This window comes from Podospora pseudopauciseta, chromosome 3 (assembly GCF_035222475.1).
Source record: "Podospora pseudopauciseta strain CBS 411.78 chromosome 3, whole genome shotgun sequence".
Lineage (NCBI taxonomy): Eukaryota > Fungi > Ascomycota > Sordariomycetes > Sordariales > Podosporaceae > Podospora > Podospora pseudopauciseta.
In genome coordinates this window covers 2,401,435-2,407,852 of record NC_085893.1, presented here as the reverse complement: position 1 = coordinate 2,407,852, position 6,418 = coordinate 2,401,435, and positions in this window count along the sequence as shown.

The window sequence follows — 6,418 nt, the reverse complement described above, 5'->3', positions numbered from 1 at the left end:
AAGTGGGAATCCTGATATCGCTAGGTACCCATCTATGGGATCCGCCTTCTTTTCCTTTTCTCCCCGCGACAAACAAACAAACAAACACCAGCGCCAGCGCTGATGTAAGTAAGGTACGGCGCTCACAGCGTGACCACTGACGGATGAACTGCTTCCTGAGTCCTGACCACAGGAAACCGGCCTTGCAGCGCGCTTCGATGCGGCCCCCTTTTGTGGAGTCAGATACTACCTCTCTGCTGCCGCCCCCGTACATCATTAGTACAGAAATGCTGTCGTTACCTTTTTTCGTGTGAAGTGGGTGAAAGTGGCATGCCGCCGGCGCCGGAAGGACCTCAACTCCTCACGCCACTGCAGGTACCAGTGGTACCTTATGCACAAGCTACATTAGATAATGTGGGTTAGTTATAGTCTAGGTAGGCTATTAGCCGGAAAGGGAAGCTTGGCCGGTTTTGTGCATTTGATCAAATGGTTGGTGGTGGTGGTGGTCGTGAGTATCGTCAATGTTGTCGTCGTTGTTGTCAACATCACCAGAACCTCACCTTGGGATTGTGAAGATCACTTACTTTTAGACCCCAAAAAACCTCAGGAATGCCAAGTTATATCAAGCCGGCATTTCTGATGACAAAAACAACACGAACCACAGACCTGGGTCATGGATGGGGTTCCGAAAACAACGGGTTTCTTCAAGAATCGGCCCGGTGCTTATGGTGGCTTGAAAGTTTGTCTCCACAATCATGAACTCAAACCATGCCAGTTTCAACCCCCCCCCCCCTCCCGCCTCCTCACGATGCTCGATATTTGCCTCAGACAGCCAAGAAGACGTTGCCCATCGCCAAGAAGTGATATACGTTGACCAGCTGACCTAAATTGTTGATTTCGTGGGTGTGTTTTAATATACGATGTGTCCCATGAGACATCTCGTCGTGGGTTACGCGGTCGTCTGGGCAAGGTGATACAGAGGCGCAAAAAGAAAGCTGGCTGAGTGAGATACCTTATGCAGGAAGAGGAAGAAAAGAGAAGGTGTAACAGATAGTAAAAGATGTGTAATACAAGACCGTCAGACTCGAGGGAATTCCGACGACAATGATGGATGTGTATGAACCATGGTGCCGGCGCCCAGACGGAAAGGTGATGATGGCCTGTGTAGCGTCACCGGCAGTTCCAGTTTGACAACAACTCCAAGATCCGCGTGTCGTTCCTTGGCTGTGGGTAGTTACCTTGTGTATGCTCTTGGGTGGTGATATCAAAGGTGTAAGTCCCGGCAGCCGACCAGCACAACGGGCTTGGTATAGGGGGCAGAAGTGCGGTACCTCCTCCTAAGACCAGAAGTCTGGCTTGCCATACACTGATTGAGGCAAATCATCTCTAGCCACGCGATTCCCCCATCCGTGCCCAGCCGTGATACAGTGTGTCTGAGAAGCTACACCAAGTTACACAGACATGTACAACGTACGTATCTTGTATAGAACGAAAGACCACAGCATGCTTGGCTGTGATGCTCCTTCTTCGACTCTCTCTTCAGCCCCCGGACCGAGGCCCTTGACGAGCAATAATTTGATATCAATGCTGAGATGCCTCCGCTGCGAAAGGCTAACCGAAAGGCAATATACTTCCAGTAGCCTTCTCATGCCCTCAAGTTGGCCGGATATTCAACCCCTCGCCTCGCACGAAACCGTTAGCTCGAGCTTTCAGACGTTCTAATAAACGTGATATGCCGAGGCATCCTAGACGATAGACCCTGCGTGCATCCCACGCAGTACCAGATAGATTGAAAGGTACCGATCTTGATCATCGAAAACACTGGAACCATACGCAGCAGGCAGTATATCACACCGGCCCACACCAGCCTGCTTTGACAGGTGCTACTAATGCTGTGCGGCTGCACCGGCATCTCGCCGCCGTCGCCCGTTCAAACTGCACCTTGCCTTGTCTAATACACCGCAGAAGCAAGGAAGCAAGCAATCGTAGCCGGCATCTTCATCACCCGGACCCTATCTTAGCCTGTCAAAATACCGGCCTGTGCCTCACTATTGCGTTGCAGAAAAGAGGCCGGGCACCGCCGGGCGTGTTGCAGTGTCGTCCTCATCGTCCGTCATGTTACGCTGCGGCTGGTGAACCAAAAGCCAGCTGCTGCCCCGAGCACACACAGCTTGCCCTTTGTCTCCCATCATAGCAAAACCAGCGAAATGGAAGGGTCGCGGAGCGGAGCCCGGACGGAAACGTGGGTCCCAGACAAAAGCCGAAGAGAGAGAAAAAAAGTTCGATTGGCGAATCATATCCCGGCATGGGTCAGACCAATTTCCTTCTTGGGCCAGCGCTTCGTCTTCGCCTTGTTCCTTGCGTAGGTACCTGCATTTCTTGCTCACGGGAAGTGGATGTTGGATTCTGCTTGCCAGAGTCAGCGTCCCAGCAACCCAAAACACCACGGATGCCTGTCCAACTCCTGGAAGAAGTCGGGAAGGGGGGAGGAGGCCAGCAAGGTGGTCTATAACGAACGCGGCTTCGGTTCCCCAGTTGCGCTGTTTCGAACTTCCACAAACGTGGACAGAAATTCGCAAAGCTAATCAGCCTGACACCAATTTAGCCGCTTTCTGCTTGCTGGAGACCTGTGCTATTGATGTTGATCCTGATGCAACCGCTGTAAGCTTGCTTGCCTTGACCCCCACGGCCCAAGCGAGCGAGAAGGGGAAAAATGAAAAAAAAAAAAAAAAAAAAAAAAAAAAAAAAAGGATCGTGAACGTGGTTGGTGGTGCTGCCCATGTTCGCTCGTTTCGTTTCGTTTCGTAGCACTCATCAACAACTTCTCACTGGCTTGACTGCTTTGCTGACACATTGTGGTGTCTGTCCCGCGTAATGGTTCAGCCGCCCGCGCTGCTGCCCACACGGCACGGCGATCGATTGGAGAAAACAGCTCTCGGTCAAGGCTGGCTAGCCACTTCACTCATGAGGGGAATGCGGGGGAGGTTGCGTTTTGGGTCCTGACCAACATCCCCCGGCCGCTAAAACCCCCATCTCCCCGGGGCGGCTCAACGGCAAGGCCAATTTTGTAACTGGGCGACTGGCAGGTTGTGAAATTTGATGGATGTGACGTGGTGAACGGGAACAGTCAAAATCGAAAGGCGGCCGGAAGAGGTCGAGAATCTCTCGTATGGCCGGGCCATGGCCCATGCTGGGTTGAGGGGTTGCAGGCTTGTGTCTCCGTTGCCGAATGGTCTGACATTCTGCAATTATTGACAATTCTCCCGCTCTTATCATCTGCTAGACGAGGCTCCAAAAAAGCTCCGCGCATCGCCGAAGTCGCGTTTGACCTTTGTTGCTGTTTTGGTGAGAGATTCTCCTGCTGCTAATGTCCGAACATGTCCGCTCGAGCGGAGCCCCCGGGACTTTTCAAAGAGACAAGAACGACAGCTCGTTGTATTCTTTTACGAAAGCCTGCAAAAAGAAGGGCCGTTGTCGTTGGAGTCGCCGCTGGGCCAGGCAGCTCCAAGTTGAATCCAGCCAACCCCGATCAGTTGTAGCCAAGAAGCAGGCCCGTGGAGCGCCGGAGAGCTTTCAGCAGCAGGGACCAGCGGGTGCCCACTGCGAGCAACATCGCGAAGAAACCCCACACACGTGGTGGAGACGGAAAATGTGGACGAGAGAGACTTTTTATGCCGCCCTTTGCATATGCTGGCTGCAGAAGGAGCGGCTTCCGATGCGGCAAACAAACATTCTTCTGCATAAAAGTGCTTGGCTAGTGGTCTGTGCACTTATCCAACTGCACCGTCCAATCGCCATTATCCAATCGCCCCGAGATCCGATCAACATAATTTCAGTCTGCAGCATTGGACAGCCAGACAGACAGGAGAGAAAAATTGCACATGCTCCCCGGACTTGCCGCCGTTGCCATCATTGTCGTCGCCGCTTGCTGTCATCGGAGCCGGAACCGTCGGCGATCGCCACAGTGGTGAGCGAACGACTCGAGCCGGGGGGGGGGTTCAGTTTGAACCACGACCGGCGGAAGATCCCGCTGAAATCCTGCTTGTTGACCGTGCCCCGGATCGGTGAACGTTTGCCTGCCACTCCTCCTAACCAACACGCCGAGAGAAGTCAAGACTTGATCTTCAAGGGTGTTACTGTCGATTTGTGTGTGACCCGTGCGTTCACCGTCAAACGGCCGCCGAGACGAACCCTTGAGGGTCTGTAGAGCTTGAAGCTTTACCGCGATAGGCATCGGATTGCGCCATTGACACATTTCCAGCCACCTTATCCCACCATTTGTTCGCCGCCGTCGCCGCCGCCGCCGCATGGACGGAGGTTGGGTTTCGTATTGTGTGTGTGTGTGTGTTGGCAGAACCAAGAAGGAAGGAAGGCTTTCCTATCAGCAGGTCCCAAGACCTTACGAGAGGGCGTTGAGCACGTTTTCCCCTTCGAAAGCTCGAATCCCGTTCTCCTTCCGAATCGCTTGTTCTTTTCCAGCCCTGATCATTGGAGGAACCCCATTGCGAGGATATTCCCCGCGCTGTTGATGGATCCCCCATCAAGATGCCAAGCAACACACGCCTGCGAGCCGGAGCATGCTAGCAAAGCACGGGCGCGGGGACTTCCCTTGTTCGGCCGCGAAAAGCCGTTCTCCCATTTGATGCCCAGCATCTCCGACAAACGACGTGCCATTGACCAGTCAACAATCAGCTTCACTTTTTTGACAACAACCCTCGGGGTTGGGTATGAGCTAGATATATGACAGAATTTACGGGGTTATGCGATTCGCCTAAATGGGATTGCAGAATGCATTGACAAGAAACATTCTAGAATTCTTCCTTGACCGCCAGTTTGCGGGATAATGTAGCCAGCCATGTCTGGAGAGCACATCCCCCTCATCGCTTTTCCATTTCCCCGGGTCGTCCATCGTGACAGCAAGCAGTAACAGCATGAGGTTCCCCCAGATTTTTGCCATATCTAAGGAAGGAATCCAAAATCAACGGCACACATACGCATAACCCTAGACGGAAGTTTCCATCATGCTGCAAAATTTGAGATCGAAATATTTGACCTTGATATTCGGGTCCGGAGAATAATCGGGAAGCCAAGGATAAGTGTAAACTGAAAACTTGAACATCAAATATCAGATTATTATTTGCCATTCGTTGAACGGTAGCACAAAAGGGAAGCAAGTGTTATAAGTACCGGCCGGTCGTTCGGATATCACTATACTACCGCAAGCGTGCACAGCGGTAGCGTAGGGGACTGTCGTGTGCTCTGTTACCTGGATGGACACCGACCAAGCAGCCATATATGCGAAACGGGGACCGGGCTGGGCAACCTTTATTGTTCACGCCCAGGGCAATAGTCTCGAGAAAACGACATCTCTTTGGCCCGCGACCGAGTAAGAGTAGCATAATGATATGGTAAGTGCGTAAGCTATGTGACTAAATCCACCCATCCAGCCAGATAGAAGAGGGTAGGTAAGAAAAGACACGCACGCACAGTAGGAAATATGTCTCATGTCGATCACACCCAGAGGTACACAGTATGAGAAAGAGGTATATATGCAATCGGTCGGTAACAGATATGAGGCTGCAATGTAACTCACGGACGACATGCAAAGAAAGAAAAAAAAAAATCCAGATGTCAGAAATGTCCGCACTTTCTGGCGATTTTTGCCATTGTAGGTAGATGCAAGTGGCTTGGATCAACAATCTTATCCAAGGTGCCAAGATATGTACCGTTGATGCAACCCATCAGTGTGCTTGGGCATCGTTCTTTCTGGCAAATTGTAGTCCGAAGGGATATACTCTGTATCAAAGCGATATATCAAACAGCTGAATATTGTTTTCTTGGCTTTTGAGTTCCCCCAAACGGCACTTTGGGGGGCACGGAGGTTTGACCGTTGAGATCGGATGAATGTTTGAAACGCAAAAGCGGCGATTGCCTCTTTTGTCATTGCTGCTTCCACCACACCTCTCCTGCTCTGCTTGTTTTTATATCGGAAAAATCATCTGCTTTGATCCCATCAACTCGAGTCTGTCGGCTGTTTCGAATTCTTCGCCTCTCCCACGCCAAAGTGGGAATTGCAGTTGATGTGTGAGCGGGCGTGGACAAAACAAGCAACTTGCCACGACTCGGGAGCGGTAGCCACAACCGTCCCTTTTTACCCCCTTCCCCCAGCCATACAACGGGGCGGCATATGGGGGTGGTTCATGCCGGTCACCTAGCGTTGATGAAAGAGGGGACCTTCCCGGGAGACAAGACATCATCAACGGCAGTCCCGAAATATGCTTCTTTCTATCAAGAAGCCGGGAACAAGCAGGGAACTTGCTCGTCAGTTCAGTGTTGAACAAATAACAGTCGATAAGCGACTCCATAAGCCACATGACTGTCGTAAATGCTCAATGGGAGGGTTGCGGCCCGAAACAGGGCTGATGATCAATGGATTTGA